Raw genomic sequence first — 21,024 nt, forward strand, 5'->3', positions numbered from 1 at the left:
CCTCCTCGATCTGAGGATACTGAAGTAATATAATCAATGAGCGTTCTCCCAAACCCTATTTATTAAGAAAATTGAAATGTCAGCATCATGGAAACAATGCCTAACACGTCATGTCCATGTGACCACCACAAAAAAATGATCCAAATTAACATAAATAGTAATTGTTTATGTGCAACCACCAAGCGAGATAGTGTTAGGAGGTCTTGGGCAGATATTTACATGTTCTGTGTGAGAATGCCTGAGCTGTCCTTTTTTTTCCAAAATAAAAGGTTGATAGAAGCAAAAGGCTCCATTATTAACGAGTAAATATCAGTCACCATCCAACCTAAAGGATGGTAAATGTCATTGAATCACAGGATGTCTGTATTTAGCGAAAATGTACAAAAACAGGGGGGGTTGAGCTGAGGTGCAGGACCCAAACCTGGAGACTGCTCATTGATTCCTGTTTGCGGCCGTTAGAGTAAAGATTGATTTTGTGTTTGGAATGGAAAATAAATATTTCACATGGAGTCACCAAACTGTACCAGGAGTAACAATTTGTTCCGAACTGTTTATTTCTGGATGTTTTCATGAACAACCAAGCCACAGTGATTCTGTGACCTGATCAGGTTAGTTTGCTTGGAACAGCCCTCTTACAACACAAAGAACTGCTGTATCAGAAACATTATACCATCATTCTATATTTCATTGTTTCATGACCTCTGGAATGTTCTCCTTATAAGATCTGCAATTTATTTCATTTTAATATGTAATAAATAGTAAGGCAAAAGCAAGTCATTTATTAAGTTCCCTGTTTTTATTTCATGTTTCTATTTGTTACAGAGGCAGAGAAGTAAAGGCTTTAGGGGATTATATGTCAAGTTGTTCAGAACTCTCAGGTTTTAGCAGTTTGTTACAAATGCGTAGTAGAGTAGTTATTTTAGGCATGTTTAGGTCTAAACATGCTTCAGGTCACAGGTTAGTGAGCTCCATCTTTGTGGGCAGAAGCTTAAACCCAGTTCTTACATTGATGGTTCTCAAAAGTTCAACCTGTTCACACTTGTAACAGATCAGGGGCCATTAAAAGAAAGGATCCTTAATAATTTCAGCAAATCTATTCTATTTTAATCTAACCATTGATTTGGTATATATGAAGAAAATCCAAGAACACAATTTGCTATTATACACCCAGGAGCCCTAGAATTAAATAAATGCAACAAAATCAACCAAGTTCTGGAACATTTCAAGGGTGTGCTATTCTAGAACTTTGGCCAGACCACAGTTTAATATTACTGTTGAGTCTGTTAAACTTATGATTTCAGTAGTTTATAATTACATGTGCTGATAATTTATTTTCCATCATCTAATTTACTCAAATAAAATAAAAAAAAAAAATATATATATCTTGCAAAAAGTTAGTTTCAACTTGAAAGCATTTTGTGGCTCACAAGTGGTCGCTCATGGCCCACTCAGCAGCCCTTGAGAAACACCACTTTATCATAAAAACACTGGGTCTCATTTATGACAGGAAGCAAAGCCTGATGGGTATTTGGAACTTTGTTTACCTCTTTTAACATTAAATCCTTAATAAGCCAGAGTGATTGACAGTTAAAAGACCTACTCAATAGATGTCATGTCAAGGTTTGCTTCCAGTCTGGAAGACATAATTTAGAGCTAAAACAACTCCAAATTTTTTTGCATGAGGACAATTCATAATTGAGGCGCATTAATCATGAGGGAAACATGATTCTCAGAACAAACAATACAGTAAGCAACACTTCAGGCCACTGTATTAAAATCTTTGCTCATTATATTGATCCAGATGATATTACATTTCTCTGTGGTTGTGAATTATTTGTACAGAAATGCAAGGGTTGAATGGATTAACTTCTACTTGCTGACATCAGTCCAATAATGGGGTCTTTTAATCTTGTCATATTAAGTGGAAATCCATTTTTCTACTCATGGTTCATTACACTATGAGGAGCCCTGCAGTGTTTCAGCCGTTTTATTTCCTTTGGTTTCATTACATTGATATATCTTTGTAACACAGCAGCTGTAATAAACCATCACAGTGAGTCACTCTCAAATAGTGAGACAGAAACATGCAGGCAACGTTCAAGTTATAAATGAACATTTTCATCAATTACATCAAATTACCACATTGGCTGTCCTGGCAGTGCTGCTTCAAATGTGTTTACTGTTGAGATGAACGCTGTCATTCTCAGGATGTCAGTAGGAGCTACATCTGTCAAAACACCGTCCGCCTTCCAGCCCTAATCCCCCGCCGCCTTCGTGATCGTCTCTGACAGCCGCATGGTTAACGTGTAAGCGAGCTTTTAGCCAAACAAGAGCTTTGAAACATGCAGCCAGACAACTGCATTCAAGCTAGGAGGTGTGTGTGTGTCAGAGGCTTTTCTTGATGAATTGACTTCCCCCAGCCTCCCCTGCTGTGAGGTGATGAATGGGTGATTAATGTGGCAGAGATTCAGAGCAAATCAATTTCTGGTGACCTGACTTGTAGCAATGACCCAGAAGGCAAGACACGTGGGAGCCTTCAGTGGAGGGTAAGTGGAAATGAGGCACCCTGCAGGGAACAGCACCTGCATCACCCGGTTACAATTTACATTTTTGTTGTTGTTGTCATGAATTAAGCAAAAACAGATGCAGTTCTTTGTTCAAAACTGGAGCTTATATGTTTATCAAAACTATAGCAACCCTGGTTTAATCCCGGCTCATTTTTACCTCCCACGCACTCATATTTTGGATCAGTCCTGAATCCACACAACTCCCCAACTGTCCTCACCAGTAAACTGACAGCAACAGTCATTTTTTCTGATACTTGTATTGATATTATCTCAGAGGGGTACACACTTTGTTTGCAGTAGAAACATGGTGTCATCTGCATATTAGCAGAGCAGCTTCAGTGCTCCATGTGAGTTTACACAGGATACACTGATTAACATTTGTAATGTGGAAGCAAATAGACAATGGTAGGGTCTGTACCATGGTTCCTTGCGGCTTGTAAACAACATTCATTTAAACTGGCCCCCCCCCCCCCCGCCTCCCATCTTAATGGCACCAGAAGCATTACACCCCTAACATGAATGCCCACTACCCATCCCTGCAGTCGCTTATCACCTGTCACCAATTGGTGAGAGCATGCTGCCTGCCGAATAGAACAAACGAACCACTGGGTAGTATATGCTAAACGTCAGCTGGCACAAGCAATCCACCAGGTGGTTGTAACCTGGTGGATTTCCAACAGAAAGCAGGCCAACTCTGCATCGCTCCTCATCCCCAGCATCTAGGTACCCGACATTTACTCTCATACTGGAATGAACTTTATCTGCTTGCATTTTCATCTCAGTAGAGTGTATATCCTTTTCTTCGGTATTCCTTGCCCACTCAGATGTGTGTTTGTGCTGGTTCTTGTACCACAACAGCACCTTCCTGTGACTCCTGCCACTGCATTGCAATGATTCTCCAGAGGACAAGCAGACTGTTATCTACTGCAGGTGAGACACTGACTGGGTATCAATGTCTCTTACAACCCCACATCAAAATAACTAAACTATCCCTTTTAGTCAGATTTATGGTTGTGCGCTGACTCAAAATGGATGTGACATTGAACATTTATGCTGGTGCTAGAGTGGCGGAGGTGGGGCTTCTTTGCCACTATACTGAGTTTCGTTGTGTACTCAAGTGTCTCTGCAGTTCATCTGTTCAGTCGCCCTTGTCTCCACTTGTTTGCCTGTTTATTGCATTATTGATTACTCTTTGACATTTGTAGTTTGGAGTCTTTGGACATCATTTGTTTACACAGTTTGGACTCATCATGTTTAATTGAATTCATGAACTGTGCTTGGCTGCTGTAGTGTCTGTTTTTGGGCCCTGTCTCCTTGTTTATTCACACAAAGTGACAGTATATTGTCTTTTAAATTATTCTGAGCAGGCATGAGAGATGTGTGGCTCTCAACAACAGCAAATATGACATCAAACCAGCATGAAAATTTTATACTGAACATCAGGTGAAGGGCAGTATCATCTCTCTATGAGCGATGGGTAAACACAAACCCAGTGACTGTTCTCTGCTTAGAACTCTGCATGCCAGAGTGCAAATGTGGTGACTTTCTGTCTGTTTTTCTGAATGTTCCTCAACTATCTCTGCAACTGTTGATCCCATCAACATCATATTTGACGTGAAAACTGTTTTGCTGTTGCGCAGTGCAGAGTTTCAAGGTGATTGCATTAACTTTTCCCATGTGGCTACTCGTGTGACTGCTGTCTCCAATGTCTGTGTAGTGGAAAACATGTGATGTCAGAGGTGTTAACTTCGGTAAGTCGCAACAGTTCAGCTAACTAGCAAGCCTAGTACAGCTTAGCACGCTGAACATTAGGTTGGGCATTGCTGTGACCCACTTACCGGAAATAATGACAATTAAAATTGACTTAATTTAAAGATGATGGTAACTGGCAATTAAAGTATTACTATGATTTCACTTTGATTGCTGGTGAACAAATTGACCACTGAGGCCACTTACTTGTTGTTAATTGTATTTGTTTTTTTTAGTAAAACGAACATTTTTTTCACAGGTTTTACTCTGGAATCTCCTCCAACAACATGCCCTCCAGCTACACTGATCATAACACACACCGACGTGGTGCCATTAACTACACAAAACAGTCCTGGTTACACATCATACACAGATAGATACACAGAATAATAACAATATATACATAATACACAGATTGCTATACATTATTTATCAACACAACGTGCACAAATACAGGTCTGGCGTTTTTCTTAACTGCAAAACCATTTAATACATACCATTGAATGTTCCTAATATTTTGAACACTCACCTTCCTTTTATCAGTGATGAATGGTCTCAAACATTTAGATAGATCTCAAATACTTTTAGATATATGATTAAAATTTACTATGAGTACTATGTCAGTTTTTAATAGACAACTTTGGATTGTGGATGGTGGCTGATTTCAGCATCTCAGGAGAAAGCAGTGAGCCCCCCCCCCCCCCCCCCCCCATCTCCATGATCTACCTTCAAGGTGCCCTTGAACAAGGTGCTTAACCTCCCACTGCTGCAGTGCATCTGCTCATTGGTCAACAGCTATGACTTTGTCTGCACCGGTTTGTGTATGAATGAATAATATCAGTGACAACACGCCAGAAAAAAAATGTCTGTCAGACAAAAGATTTAAATCTAGAAAGCTTTAAGCAGCGATAAGTGGGCCCTCACCCTTGGGTGCTTCAGTGTGTGGGGCAGTTGGGGAGAACGAGAAGTCGTGAAACCTGATAATATGTGGATTTTGTATGAAGTAGAACAATGGATCCCTTATGCAGCGCATATATCAATTCCTGTCTCCACTAGGTGGGACTAGAGAACACACAACCATGTATCATGTTGCTGTACATCCCATGAAGACAGCCCCCTGTCATTTTGATGTATGTTCAATAATGTACATTACATCAGGCTTACTTCCAATAACCCCTAAATGACATCCCACTGAATTTCAAGCATCTGAAGTTCTGCTCAGCCGTCAAGCTCTCGATGGAGTTGGACACAAATGCAGAGAAATGAAGCAGGCACTCTTGATCAGGCTCAAAGTGTAACTGGTGAGGAAATAAAGAAAAGGAAAATGGAAAACTAAAACAAGAAACTCAAGAGATACCGGGAGAGACAAGCTATGTAAGGGATTGGTAAGGTTACATGACGAGTAGGGTGACACAAGGCTCAGACAACGCATGAAATGAAAAACTGAGCTCAAATACAAACTCTGCTAATGACACAACAAGAAACACACAGGAGAACATGAGGGCAGGGAAGGATATGATTGGGGAAGAGACCTAAAACTCAGGGCTGTTACAGACAGAAGAATAATTGACAGACAAAGCACAAGTGATTCACTGAAAAAAGATGCAAAAAAGACACAGGAGGGAAGCGTTGCAAATAAAACAGGAGCTGACAAGAAAACACGGAACAAAACGAAACAATGCTAAAACTATAAAACAAGTGTCCAATAATGATCAAACAGAATCTTTAAGTCCACAACTGAAAGTTGGCTCAGTCCAAATGTGGCTGCGTCAGTGGAAGCAGAGTCACAAGCTGTTTCCCTGACTTCAGTGCATCTCTCTGAAGGTGCTGAGCGGCAGACAACACCTGAAAGTGCGACATGACAGCTACACGTTGCGTCAAAGAAGCAGGTTGTCTGAGTTGAAGCAGCAGCATGAAACTGTTTCATTTCATTTATCTTTCTGTTCCGCTCTGATAGTCACGATTTAGATGGCAGCACAGGTACTGGTTACCTGCAAGGCAGTTAACCTGTTGCACCTCTGCTGGTGCCGGTTGGGTCAGCTGCAGGGTTGTCAGCTCCACCCTTTACTGATGTTTCACCCCTGCCATCCCAGAACCTGGCGGGGTGGTAAGGCAGCGTTGAGGACGTCTTCTTACCTCTCCCTGCTGCTGACCTCCAGATCCTTGATTCCCCCATGTAGGGTCTCTCCTGAGCCACAGCCGGAAGCTCCTTTTCTCTGCCTCCTCAGACAGTTCCCCGGGTGCCTTCTTTGGCTTTGGCCCGGTGACTCTGATGGCCTTCAGTAGTTGTGGGGTGGATTTTCCAACAAAGCTTCTCTTCCAACTTCCACAGGATAGGTGTGTGTCTTCCAGCCTGCTTCTTTGCACGCTGCAGCAAGCTCAGTGTACTTTGACTTTTTCCTCCTGAGAGATGCCTCCGTCATTTCTTCGGACGGCACTGTGAGTTCTCCAGTGATTTCTGTCTTGTTAGGGACAGACCACAGGATGATGTCTGGCTTCAGGGTGGTTGCAGATATTTCAGTGTTACATCTGTTGGACCCTCATCTGCCACTTGCATACAGGTTCTAGTGCAAAACACTCCCTCTGGTTAATGGTTTTCACTTCAGCTCCTTTCCTGAAGAAACAGACCTGCAATTTTGTGGATAATAGGCTAATTCTGTTGGCTTCAAGCCTGCGTTTCTCCAACAACGCTACTAATTTCTAGAAGACCTAATTGTGGTGCCATCTGTACTGGCCTTGGGTCAAAGCTGATTTGCAGCCACTTAGGATGTCCTGCAAATTGAGGTTTTAGGCATCACAAAGAGGCTGCATTGGTTTCTTGAAGCCTGGAAGGGAGTCATATGTGGACTGGATAAGGAGAATATGGGCCCCGTAGGTTATAGCCACCTGAGTTGTCCACCTTTCTTTTCCCTCTGGATCACAGCTTTGATCGCTTTGAGAGATTCGTTCTCCATTCTGATAAATTTGGAGACTGCTACCCCTTTCCTTTCTTTCTTTGTGTCTGTTGATCGCTTCTTGGGAGCTGGTCTCCACCCCAGCCCTGCCCTGCCCTGGTGCAACCACCCAACTGTTTCCTGACATTCTAGATGGTCAACTGCTTGTTCAGCCCTCTATTTACACCGTGTTAGGAGGTCATCATCAGAGAGGCAGTGAGGTAAACCCAGTAATGCTGGCTTCAATAACCAGCATGCTCTTTTTTATATGTCCCATAAGTGGAGCAAACTCTATATTTTCTTCTTCAACTCTCAGTTCCAGTAAATCAACACGTAGTGTATTTATTAAATCAAATTTGGTAGTAATATTTTTTCTAAATGCTGCAGTGCAGCTACTTTACTGTGACTGTAAAACCCAGTATCTTGTGTACTAATACTTCACTGAATAAAGTTGGTTACTGCAGTAAATTTGAATAACCGTACTGAATATAAGTCAAACTGCTAATTCTTAACATGTCTTATGTCTCAAAATGTCATAATTTATCGCAATTTTTTTTTTTTTTAATGAAAGAGAGTACATACCTTGGCCAAGGTGGACTTTTTGCATCAGGCTTACTTCATTAACTGCTTGGTGGTGTTATTACTATTATGTTAATAAATATGAAAATTGGACGCCTCACCACATGGTTTACCAAAATCTTAGCCATCACAGAAACCCATGACTTAAATTCATAGGGTGTTTCTGACCTCATCTGAGACGGATCTGATCCACCCAAGTGTGACATTATATTTTATTTTCAGTAGCCATCACATGCTACTATGTGCAGTCTGCCCCCAAATGCAATGGATGCTTCCATGGTTAATTCTTTATCCTCCACCGAGTTTGTTAAAAGTGGCCTCACAGTTTTGATGTAATTCTGTTGAGAGACAAACAAACATACGCCACTGAAAACATGAATTTCTTGGCGTAGGTGACAAACATCTGATTTGATGATAATTAGACAAAGAGTTTGCCAGTGAAGGATTACTCCTCCCATCCTCCTCTCTCTTTATCTCCACATCTCCCGTGAAGTCTCGCTGTTATATTTCTCTATCCACACTCTCTCCTCTTCCACCGTCTCGGACTGCTGTCCTCCATCATAAATTTAAAAAGATAAATATTTCATCTGCCACTTCACAGCACTTTCCAGCAGTGTTGGGGGGGGGGGGGGGGGGGGGGGGGCCGCGGCAGTGCTTCATGGTCTCCTGTGAAGGAGCCAGTCATCAGTCACATGTTCATTAAGCTAATTACATGCTGCTGTCTGATTAGGCTCATGGCCATACTCGAGAACTCGTACTTTCTGTTGAAAACTTCCCAAATGATGTCATGAAAGCCAGGGATCCATCCAATGGAGGTGATGTGAATAACCAATGCAAATTGATTTCTTCCAGGATTTTTTTTTTCTTCCAAAAACTAAAACAGAAAAGACTGGATGTGGGAAGTTAAAATTCTAAATTGAGTTCATATAATGAAGACCATCCATCCATCCTTCCATTTTCTATACCGCTTATCAGCTAAGGGTCGCGGGGGGGCTGGAGCCTATAATGAAGACTTTAATATGTTAATAATGTTGGTTACAATTTCCAGAAAACAGTGTGAGAGAGAAAATTAAAATGAATATATTTACTTCTATTATGCTAATAGGCTAGTAATTAGGTCACAGAGGACAAACAACTAATGCAGAAGAACAACCAGTAAAATGAAAAACAAGACAGAAAACATGGTGAAATTTATATTAGTTTCAAGTCATATCTGAGTAGCATTTAAGCAATGCTTTACCCAAAAAGTGTTTGTTTTAATCTTCCAAGTACTCACAAATGGTGTCTTAAGCTCATAAAGTTGTTTTCCCCTCCTGCATCACTTATCTGTGACACCAGAATGCAGAAAGAGCCAGTCGCATATATTTAGCTCACAGATATAGTGGTGAATGGTGACAGCTACAGTAACAAAACAACAGTAAAACTGCCCAAAAACATCTGTTTCCAAACTCTCAAGCACATCGTTCGGAATGATCTACAACTTCTGTATCGAGCTGTACACTCAGTAATCTAGAAACGCTTTGATTCAAGCAAATAATAAAAGCAAAACACTTCTCATTCAGCCCTCTTTCACTGTATTGCTCAGGGCTACTAGCTACCACATTCAGTACAACCAGCTCACGAGTTATTATTAGCTGTCTGAAAGCTATATCGACTATATTAATATCACAGTTTTCTACCTTAACAGCAAAGCACTTTACAACCTTGTCAATCATTCACACAGAGAAACAGTTTAGGAGCAAGACTAGCATGATAGCAATGTCAGCTGTATGCTAGCTAGCTACTGTAGGAGCTTGGATTAGCATGACCAAGTGCTAAACCAAACTGAGATTCAGACCCCCATGGCGATCACATTAATGTTCTCCTACTGATACTACACGTTTAAGCCTGTATCTACCAGTTTCCTTTCCAGTCTTGGTCGGAATAAAGTGCGCACATCCTCATTCCCTCCAGTTATGCTAACATTTCCCATCCACTACCATTCATTCTGCTCAGCTAACTAGCAGTTAGCTGGTCTCTTAGGGTCTCAGCACCCCTAAACAGAGGAGTGTCGGGTTTCTATCCTCTTGTCTGGCTCTGGATATTACTGACTACAAGGGCATTTCCCATCAAGTTAAACTAACAACCTGTTAATAAAGTGATCTTGAATGGGTGAGTAAGCATATTCTTATCAAACTATTAAAAAAAGAAAGCTCTTAAATGTATCTTAAAGTAAATAATTTAGCTCAAATAAAACTACAACTAATCTCTTCCTTTATCTGGATTCTTTTGTTTGCCTCGCCTGTTCCCATGATCACAATAGTTAACCAGGAACAAAAGATGGAGGTGTTGGAGAGGAAGAGGAGGAGGGAGTGTGAGAGACTACATTAAAGGTTTTGTATGCCAGAGATGACGGCGAGGATCGGCTTTGACCTCCAGACGCCAACAATGGAGGGATGAGTCAATTATTTCCTCGTCATGTTTCATTCTCATGTGGACCAGGAGCCACTTCTACATAAATATTGTTTCATGATTATCTAACTACAACCTTTGTCCGAATATCATTTCACATTATGGTTCGTTACTATGGAAACTTGGATTCCAGGAAGCTGAGTAATACATATATCGCAGTATTTAGATTTATGCGTTAATGGTGGTGCTGAGGTCTCATTATTAGCAAACTGTGGGGATCAGTTCAGTCAGGGCACATTAGAGTTTCATATTTCAGAGAAGGAAAAAATAATAATCTTGCTGAAGGGCAATTTAATACATGCATATTATCTGATGTTTTTAACACAACAGTCAGACATTGAGCACACACAACATACACTTGGGGTTGAGAGACTGTCTAGTAATGAAACGGTCGCTGGGTTGATTTTACCCTTTTACCCCTGAAACTGTGCTGAAGTGTCTTTGAGCACGATAGTGAACCCCTACTAGCTCCTGAGGATTAAGTCGGAACTTTGCATGGCAGCCTCTGTGTGTGTGTGTGTGTGTGTGTGTGTGTGTGTGTGTGTGTGTGTGTGTGCGATTATGTAAGACAAAATTGGTAAGTACTTAGAGTACGGTACAGTCTCTCTCTCTCTCTCACTTCTTTGGCTGGTTCATCTGCACCCAGCCTCTCTCTTGTACTTAGCCGAATGTCCACTATTTTAGTGTGTGTGTGTGTGCATGTTTGTGTATGAGTGAAACTGTGTGTGTGTGTGTGTCTGTGTGTGGATTTGAGGGAATGCTTTTATTTTTTTGTCTGTACGGCACTTTGAATTACATACACGTATGAAATGCACTTTATAAATAAAGTTTGATTGATTGAAGTCGACCACACACTTTGAATAGTGCCAGTTTGTTCCTGGTGTGGTTAAAGCTGACATTTATTGATTATATTTGGATTCTGTAAACTTTATTTTCATGACAAGTTTTATACTAACATTGCAGCCCAAATTGCTCTACGGAGAAGAGAGAAGAACAAGAACATTAACATCATGTCAAAAGACAACATTCAAAAACTGCGCTCAGCTTTTCATGCGATTATTCTTCTAAATGTTAATTCTGTCTTACCTCCCTTGTTTTTTCCCTGTTCCTATTTTTTACACATTTGAATTTGTCTGCTTTACAGTAAAGTTTTCAAAGGTGCTTTCTGGATAAGGTTGACGCTGTCATTTCTTCAGCATTGCAGGAAAATTCAGGACAACCAGTCAGTGAAAATATGAGGTTTTATGATCTGACTTCAGACAGGGAACTGACACCGTCTCCAAACGCTGTCTGACTGTCTGTCAGCGTCAGTGGAAGTCGAACGCTGGTCAAACCTGGGCCATATCTTGTCTTCTGAGATCAGCGTGTTCCTAAATAACTGATGAAGTGAAAAGTTGAACTGTGTTACAAAAAAACATGAGTCCTCTGTGATTGAGGGCAACGCCACAGGAAAAGAACGGGGACGGTCAGACAGCGCCATCTAGTGTTCAAATCAAGAATCAAACCCAAATCACAGGCACGTTTCAAAGCTCTCTCAGGCCTCTGGAGTCTCACAGGAATTCTACATCTTACTGAGCCCCAGAGTGGCCAAAGAGAGGAAACTTCTTTGAGAGCATGGAGGAGAAATAAATGTATTCAGTGAGGTCACAAGATGTAACGGTTCCTGAAACTGAGTTGTTTTGAGGCCAGGATACAACTTCCTCCCACTTTTTAGTTTTAGTGAGGCAAAACAAAAACAAAAAAGAAAGACAAAATTGGTTCCCTCATTTTAATTAATTTGCAGTTATGAGGTGAAACTAAGTTCCTAAATGTAGCTATTTTATATTTTTCAACAAGTTATGTATCTTCGTCTCAGCTATTTTTCCTGTTTGCCCTTAGGAAAAAAAAACAAACAAACAACCAAAACATCTGCATTCTAATCGTGTGTCTTTTCATTTCATGTGGGTTTATGGTGGTTGTGGGCCTGAACAAATTTTCTGTCACTGTCACATAGAGAATAAAGTTGATTAGAATCTCTAAAGAATGAGTAAGACAGTGCAATATTCGATTGCTTCTGTCTTTCCCTTCGGGATCTTCTCATTGCTTGTCAGTCTTCTGTGTGATCTCATCCTTTCTCTGACTCCCCGCTGGTGAATCGCGGTCTCAATTGTGTCTCTTATAGGAAAAACAGGACTTAAACAAAACTCTTCAACTGTCTGTATGCTTCCCCGGAATTCAGAATTAAGCAGCGATCTCTCAAGTTACTACAAAACTGGTGCTTCTGGCTGCTCTGGTTCCACACGGCCTGAGAAGTTTTCCATTTTGTTGTCTGGGTTATAAGATGACTTAAACTGCCTCGTAACATTGATATTCTCCTCAGCTAAATCGTTACATTGCTAATATTCTCAGCATCAGAGGGCGCAACTCAAGAGTGGAACAGTTGTTTTGTGCAGCCCCTCGGCCTGATGTCATTTCCTGTGTGGGAGAAAGAAAAGCATTCTGTTAACTGAGGTGAACACGAATTGATCATTTTTCCCATTCTACAGTGGGAAAAAAGGACTTGCTGTTTTTTTTTATAAATCTTCATAACGATAGATTCATACTGGGTAAAGGGAATAAACACATAAAGTGTGTTGTTATACTTTTACTATGGTAATGCTTTGGCCTTTAAAGATAATGTTTGGGGCTCAACATGCACATTAGCAAACCCCCCAACGTAAGAGAAGGAGAAAAAAAAATTCATTGATGCATCAGTGAAGGAGGCGGAAAGGTGGAAATAAATTGGAAATAAAGAACAAAGGAACCCTTGACACATCTGTTGGATGAGACCGGAGGATAGGAGATGGACTCTGGACCACCAAGACTCCTGCACACAGTTGCTTCTCATTGACCAAAACGGTGCAAATACATATGATACTGCAAGTTATAACGTGTGCAGGAGTTCTTCTTGGAAATTTGATAGAAACAAAAAAATAAGAGTGAACTGGTTCTTGCGTTGTCACATCTTCACGTGACAACTTGCCTGCTCATGGGACAGTATGTCCTCTCACTGGTTCAATGTTTATAACTGGACTGAAAACAAAAGAAATGTCTAAAACCTTGTTGTTTCACTTGGTATGCAGGTTCTAACAATATGATGTCGTTCAGATATGTTTAAAAAAAAAAGTAACTGAGATTTGAATCAGAATTCTGACTTTAAATGTAGAATTTGATAAAACAACAACAACAACAACAACAACATCTGTTTTATGATTCTATCCCAATCAGACTTCCCTCTGCTGGACTGTCACCCACCAGCGCTCCTGGAGCAGGACGCTGGAGCCCCGCCTCCAGCTGAAGAAAGACAAATTATTTAAACGCACTAATAACTCGACTTTATCCTCCTCATATACCATTCATGTGACTGTGATTGTCACATGTTGGTGCTCATTAAAAGCTCGCCGGCTAACAGTCTACTCCACGTCATTTGCATAGTAAAAGCTGGTCAAAGTGTGTGTGTGTGTGTGTGAAAAGCTTTTCTGCTGCTGAGTCTCCCTCTTTCCTGATGACTTATTAAAAGAAAGGAGAGAGAAAAGTTGACCAAATAGCACCAAACATTTCCAAACACAACATGTGACACTGGAAATAAGAGAGGCATCACTCAGTTTATGTGTGAATTAGTTCAGACTTGAACCACTAGAGGGCGATATTTCCCTGCTGGGTCAAAGTTGGCAGCCATGTCAGCGGTAACAGACCTCATCTAACTTCAGATATACAGACTATGAAGTACCGCTGTCGTCCCAAAAACTGGTAGTGGTTCAGAGTCCTGAAGTCACATGACATGACATTAAAAAAAAAAAACAACCTTCAATGAAAAAACAATGAATTTTGCAGTAAAATACGGATATAAAATTCTGGAAGCCTACAATTCCAGTACTGCCTCTGGGAAAATAAGCTGAGTTTTTCAGTAAGAGTATGCATATATCTTAATAATTCATACCAATTTAACAAAGGGGCCGCATGGCTCAGAAGAAGAGTGGAAGTCGAGCGATCCTCATGTCCCCCGGTGGCTGTCAGATGTCCTTAAGAGACATACTGAACCCCTAATTGCTCCTGATGAGTAAGCTAAGGCAGAAAAGAGCTGATAAATAATGATAGCAATAATAATTATATTACTTAAGTTACAAAGTGCTTTAGAGACAATCTGGGAAATACAATCAAGTACATAAAATTTAAAAAAAGCACAATAATATCCAACATTTAGAGTGAAATGCTTATTTCTCCCCAGGCCTGTTAACGGCCCTGCGGCAGCATTAGTACCAGCAGGAGTCTATGAATGCTGCGTGGCGTGCGTCTGATGCGCTCTTGGAACGACCGTATGTTTTGTGTTGCTGTTACGCTGATGACTAATAGTTCTTCTCAGTTATTAGTTCTTCGTGGATCCCCACTGGTCGTGGCCTCCTTGTTTCCCCTCCATTCTTCTTCATCTTCCTCACAGATCTCAGCAGCCTCCGTGTCGTGCCCGCTGGTAGAAGCGTCTGCAGCCTGTGCTTCCTCATGAGGAGCACTTCTATTACTGTGTACTGGTAGCCTGCTGTTAACGAGCTCTCGGGCTTATAGCCATTTTTCTTAAGCTGCAGCAGGCACTTGTTTTGTGAGGCTCAGTTTGTGTTGCTTGGGTACCCAGGGAAACCCCATGTTAATATCACTTAGCCCTCTGGATGGTGGCAGTTGTGTGTTTTTGTGTTAGTCTAACTTCGTGGAACCGGAAAGCGTTTTCACGCCAGACAACGACACGCAGCATCCCTTATTTCCCCTGGCAACTCCAAAACATCTCTGAGGGTCCTAACAGCATCTCTCTGCTGAACAGTGATAAATGGATTCAGTCCTCCACCTTCACTAATGTTACATGGTAACACACACACACACACGCACGCACGCACACACACACACACACACACACACACACACACACACACACACACACACACACACACACACGGAGTTTATAACAATATTAGTTGGAAGCAGCAGTCATTCAGAGGGTTGTGAAACTCACTGAGCTGTGTGACCTCACATCGTCTCTACTGCTGCTCTCATATCCTCAAACTGCCTGCAGATGATGTTCTGGGCCCCGACACAATGGGTAGAACGATGGGTAGTACAGGGACTGACAGGGCAGCAGTCCCGTTGAGGATGGATACAAATGGCTAAAGGAAAAAGTACATCTTAGAGGCGCATTAGACCAAACTAATTAAAGATTGAAGACGGCTATTTTTGTAGGCTGGCCAGTTTGGTACACAGATGCAGTTGTTTAGAATGTGGGCACCTTCATGAAGGTGAAAGACAAAAGCTAGTGAGCTAATTTCAGATTAGTGGTGGATATTACCAAACAATTAACCAAACGAGCCCATAAGCTTGACCACAAAAATGGCCACTGATTAAAGTTTGGTCGAATCTTCCCCAGATGCAGATTTCATCATAAAAGAGAGGCAAACCACCAAAGTACCCCTAGAAAATGGCTGACTGTCTCCAAAAAATGACTCCAAACGGTGATTCAAGAGGATGTCAGGGGCCCAGAAGGAGGCTCCCCTCGTCTGAGTCAGACTAATCCAATATGGCTGCTAATTAGATCAGCCTGTCTTGTGTCTGCCAACCAGTCTGTGTGCCGCTAACACGCTAGCAATACCTGCTGTCAGTGTCGGGATGAAGGAGGGCTTCTGTGATGAGACAGGAAGTAAGAGAGACGATGGGCTGCGAGTCACAGAGGGGCGGAGGAAGATGTTTCCTGGAATGGGAAGAGGCTATGATGAAGATCAGACTCACATGATGGTTTTAGACACAAGGAGAGGTCTGCCGCCGTTGAAACACTCAGAGCTCTGATGTCAAGGCCTTGATTCTTTTGCCAACCATCATTTTATATTTCACCTTTCTTGAACGCTCTCCTGCGATACTTCACCCGAATGTGCATTTTGCATTTCAAGCACCCACAAATGAGGAAGTTGACCTCACTCCTGCCCTGTCAGTCCTGCTGTCTGAGTCCAGAACTACATAGAGGATCAGTTTGACACAGATGTGAGACATTGTTAGGTCACACAGCTCCGTGAGCTTTATTTTTTGGTTTTGTTTTGTTTTACATATTTGTGGATTTCACAGGGGGCAGCACGGTGGTGCAGTGGTCAGCACTGCACTGTCACCTCACAGCAAGAAGGTTCCAGGTTCGAGTCCCGTCTCAGGCACAGGATCTTTCTTTGTGGAGTTTGCATGTTCTCCCTGTGCCTGCGTGGGTTCTCTCCAGGTCAGGGGTGGGCAATCATGGCCATGGAGGGCCGTGTGTATGCAGGTTTTCCTTCCAACCAAACACTTTAACAGGTGATTCCACTGATTAACACACCTTCAGCAACAGAAGAGTGTTAATCAGTGGAATCACCTGTTAAAATGTTTGGTTGGAAGGAAAACCTGCATACACACGGCCCTCCATGGCCATGATTGCCCACCCCTGCTCCAGGTACTCCGGCTTCTTCCCACCATCCAAAGACATCAAGAGGGGACGAGGCTGATGGATTCTCTAAATTGACCGTAGGTGTGACTGTGAGTGTGAATGGTTGTCTGTCTATATGTGTTGGCCCTGTGATGGACTGGCGACCTGTCCAGGGTGAACCCCGCCTCTCGCCCGTAGCCACTGGGATAGGCTCCAGCCCCCCAAACCTTAATAGGAATAAGAGGAATAAAATGGATGGATTTCACAGGAAATACTAGGATTGTGAAGGTCTGTGTTCTAAAGAAGGAAATGTGTTTTTTGGACTTTTTCTATATTTATTGTCTATGTCCTTGTGCCACTGCAACCCACCAAATTCACCCTTGTGGGCTTGTCTTCATCTATTACTATTCACATCGACTGATATTTTTAGATTGGCATCGTCAGAATTCTGTCACTGTGGTTTTCTGATCGATTGAGACAACAACAATAAGTGTTAGGGGAAGAAAAACTGAAGTTAAGAACAGGAGGTTTCATATTCAGGCCAGTTAATGTACTTGTGGCTGAAAACAGTTTAGTTATTTCAGCTTGTCGTGCTACTAGTTACAGTGGTACCAGGAGGTGGCACTGTGTTCTAAGAAAAGCTTGTTAAATCGTCAAACAGCTGATGAGTGTGTTCCTTCCTTCACTCTGCATGAGTATACAGTATATATGCACGCACACACACACATACACACATTGGCATCTGACATTCAGCATATCTATCCCATCATGGCCCTGACCTGGAACACCAAACACCTTAATGGAGGGTGCCCACAGAGTCCCATTGGCCCCCTAATCCTGTCCCTAAATCTGGCCAGAATCTAATTCTAGAGTTGAAACCAAGCCTTGACCCTCAAAAGCACACTGAGAGAAAGACATAGAGTTGTGATGTTGTTCATTAAATGAGAACACACACGCATACACACACACGCGCACACGCATGCACACACACACTACTAACCATGCACACTTCAGTCACCACAGCACTCTGACTTGCATTAGTGTTGATGAAACAGACCTGTTTGTTAATCCCAGTTTAATCCATATTTCCTGAAGCAGCTGAGAGAAAGTTTTATTGTTGTAATAATTACATGTTTCTGCCAAATGTAGCCTGAAATACTTTGTAAGCCACCACTATGCTGTGTTATCATCTATTTTACCATTAAAGCTACAAAATCAAGGTCATGTTGCATTGAGGAAGACTTGAACCAACAAACGTCCAGGAAAAGTGAGATGTATCGACTTTTCCTCTTTGACATCTAATCCTGCAACTGCTGGCTCTGAAAAGAATGAAGATTTAAAGTGACACTTCACCCAAGAAGTATTTTCCTTGCTTTTCAACTACTCTAATTAGGTGTCTTTTTTTCCCCTCCTGTTTTACTTCTTTGTGACTCCCAAATGCAGAAAGATCCAGCCACGTACATGTAGCTTGAGGCTACTAGTGACCAAAAACAAACAAGAATGCTATCAGTTTACTCAGCTGAAGCAGCAAATTCACGCTTGTCAGAGCACGTCGCCTGAAATTTTGACATAAAATACAAAGTGTCTTTATTTCTAGACATTGTTATATTTTGGGTGTTTGAGATACTGTCTTTGCGTGAGAGTTAAACTCATTTTGGGGGATTATTTCATCAGTTATTGCAGCTCCCTTTAGTTTAGAGTGAAACGTTAGCACAACCTCTTGTTTGGTGTGAATGAGTGCACACTCTGTAATTCAGGACTGTTGGTTTGCTTCCACATGAAAGGAAGAATTCCTCTGTGAAAGCGTCCACCGTCTCCCCGCTCAGGCCTACCTGCTGTTGCCGGTCCAACGCTACAGCGGGCCAATTGATTGGCTCTTGGCCTGTGGCTCCATTGTTGCAGCCGCGCTTCTGTTGTCTCATACCTCAACAGCTGTAATGAGAGAGGGGAGGCAGGAAGGGGGGAGGTGGGGGAGGCCTTTTCACCCTCCTGTAGAGAAGCTGTTGAGCTTAATGTTTAATAAGCCACTGGACACAGAAGGAAACCCGATCCTCCACAGAGAGGCTGGCGTGCGTGTGTGTGTTTGTTGTTCTCTGGTCAGTGTGTGAATCAGATACACTGTGTTGATCAGGCTCGCTTGTAATCGACTCTTTATTCAAGTCGAGGCCGGCTTGTATTTCTCCTCTGAGCCTCCGTGAAAACAGCTGCTCTCTCACCTTGATTTATTCTCCCTTTTTTCCACTTTTCGACCATGAATCAATAATCATATTAACACTGAATCAAGTGATTGTAAAAGCCACTTCTTACTCTTGATTAACCCACAGAGATAAAGAGAAGCTTTTGTAGAGGTCAGACCAGGTTTATTTCGACATTTATCAGGCTTCACAATCCCCCAGATAGATGTTGCCACTGTAAATGTCCCGCTATGCAAGATTTCCTTGGAAAATAATTTATCAAAACAGGCCAATGCTGCAATGTGACACGTGACATAGAAATGCAGTCCTGCAGTTTTTATTGCCTTGCCATGATAACTCTCTGGTCCGGTGTAAAACAAACCTTTGTAGTCCGGTTCAGTGGTGCTGGTGTGACAGCTGATCTGAACTCTGGTCCACACTAAAACAGGGATCTTTATTCTTTAATAAGTGAAGCCCGGTACAGTTTGTTTGAGGTGTATAAAGATCCAATCGAGCTAGGGGGTGGGAGGAGTTACAGCACTGTAAACATTGAGAAACCATCATGGCTGAAGTCGTCAGTGGAGTTGTCGAGCACGTTCACTTGGACCGGCTGTCTTGCAGGGCAGAAAGTAGGCAGTCCAGTGCTGCGTACCACAGAAATTATTAAATGTGGAAAGGAGCTGCCTGTCAACACTCACATTCAAAACCACCCATGGCTGCACTTTCATCAGGACAACACATCTGCGAATGTTACGTCATCTCAAACATGTGGCATCCTTACAAATGGCTCCTGAACGGTCCATGACGTGTTTTGAATCATGCTGGACGGAGCTCTGTTGCCTTTCATAACGTAACTAGCTAGCTGACGTTAGCTTGAGCTGAATGAAATCCAGTCTTGTGTGATTTTTAGCAGTCAGGCGTTTGTTGCAAAATCTATCAAGTGTAGCAGAATGAGTTGTGATGTTTCACAATGTTCTATTTTATTGCAACAACACGGACAGCAGCTCGGACAAGCTGTGTGTTAGGCGACCATCAGGGACTCCAAGTTTTCTCCCTCGCTTTACGGGAGGCTGCTGCCTGTGTGTTAAAGATGTGTGTTTGTGCAAGATGTGTAATGTTGCAAAAAAGGATGTACAGTACTTGTGTTTCCATCAACCAGTTTGGAGTGAATCCCACGTATGTAAGGCCATCAGAAGACTACAGGCAGTAATGGCAGCGTTACCCATGTCTGTAGCTGTCACAAACAAAAGTAGGAGAAGAAGTGCTGTCTATCACTGAAAAATGTTGAGGGGACTTGAGGAATTACCTTCAGTTGACAAGTTGTAATTGTTCTGAGGTACCAGGTAGTATTGGAAACAGCTGCTCAGTCGCGTCAGTCAAACCTTTGCTACGTCATGGCTAATTTGAATCAGAAGTTACTCTCTTCTGCTAAAAACCACCTCAAGCAAATGTCAAGACATTTTTTGGGCAGTATTGGATACATGTAATCTTAATTTTTCCATTTTTCCATTGACCTTTTCAAAGGTGATACTTCTAAATACAGTATGCATCCTTCTTTCTAGCTCATCCTAACTTGTCACCTCGTTGTTTCTGTACGATATGTTGCTCAGTCACGTTTCATGGCTGCTGAGTCAAGATGAGCGCTGCCTCTGCTATGAAACCTGAGTGTCAGCTATGCTGTGAATCGGGACCTACCCAAACCTTGAGTAAGCAGCTGATGAAACACAAAAACTGAGTACATACTGTTGAAACATCAAGAAGTGATCTACAGTAAGTTCGATACAAAGACTGACTCCTGGATTAGAGTTCTGTAAAACGCTGTCAAGCCTCATCTAGGCGGCTAAAGTCAAGTCAGAGAAACAGATGACACAGCTGCAGCGGAGCAGCTGGACGCACACTGAGGCCACAGTTGTTGGCAGTAGCCTCTTAATGGTTCATATCAACCACATGGTGCTTCAGCGGTGGCAATAAAACAGCTTTTACTCATCAGTGGTCACACTGAATGGCTATTCTGCTGTGGTCACGTGTCCTCTGTTGGCCTGCCTCCTGTCCAGGGACTCGGCTAGAGTTACGGGGCAGCAAAATCCTGTGATCTATTATTCATACACTCATGTCAGATATTACAGGGGAAC

This window comes from Aulostomus chinensis, chromosome 17 (assembly GCF_037954235.1).
Source record: "Aulostomus chinensis isolate RoL2024-O1b breed Wild chromosome 17, RoL_Achi_v1.0, whole genome shotgun sequence".
In the NCBI taxonomy this organism is placed as follows: domain Eukaryota; kingdom Metazoa; phylum Chordata; class Actinopteri; order Syngnathiformes; family Aulostomidae; genus Aulostomus; species Aulostomus chinensis.